Here is a 731-nt window from a genome sequence, read left to right as displayed (position 1 = left end):
AGCAGGTGGACACGCGCTGGGGGACAGGCCCATCATCGTATCTGGGGTTCGTTGCCCAGCTCTCTATAGCACTTTTGGGTCTGCTTGAAATTTTCCAAGAACGAATTTAAGCAGACTCAGTGTGACCAGGCTGGGATTTCTCACTTACCTGGCAGCTGGGGCAGATGCAAGAGCTTAGGCTCCTCCAGGCTGGGGCCTCCCTGGGGGAGGGGCCTCCCTGGGGGAGGGGCCTCCCTGGGGGGGCACCCTGGGAGGGCATCGATCAGGGGGCCTCCCTGGGGGGAGCCTCCCTGGGGGGGAGGTGCATGGTCTGGGGCCTGAGTCCATCTTTACTGTGGGACCGTCTTGTTATGGCAGGGACCATGTGGGTGGCCCTGAGTCCCTACTGCCCAGCATAGGGCCTGGCACACAGTGGAATTTAATAAGTGCTTCTTCGAGTTAACTGGCCATGACAGAACAAGGGACAGGACAGGAAGAGGTCTGTTACCCTCATACCAGCGGGTGCTGAGGCACAGGAGACTCGGGGACCTTGGCCCAACCCTAAGGCTCTGCAGGGCGCCCTGGAGGGGGGAAGCCGAGGGAGCTGGGAGACCCCTAAGCAGATGGAGACCCCAGGGGGTGAGGCAGACCTCAGATTAATACAAAGGCAAAAAGCCAGGCTCGGTGGCTCAGCCTGTAATCCCGCGCCTTTGGGAGGCTGAGGTGAGTGGATTGCCTGAGCCCGCGGGTTC

The sequence above is a fragment of the Carlito syrichta genome, unplaced genomic scaffold, assembly GCF_000164805.1.
Source record: "Carlito syrichta isolate Samal-C Ts95f unplaced genomic scaffold, Tarsius_syrichta-2.0.1 Scaffold316384, whole genome shotgun sequence".
NCBI classification, from domain to species: domain Eukaryota; kingdom Metazoa; phylum Chordata; class Mammalia; order Primates; family Tarsiidae; genus Carlito; species Carlito syrichta.
This window is presented reverse-complemented; position numbering follows the sequence as displayed.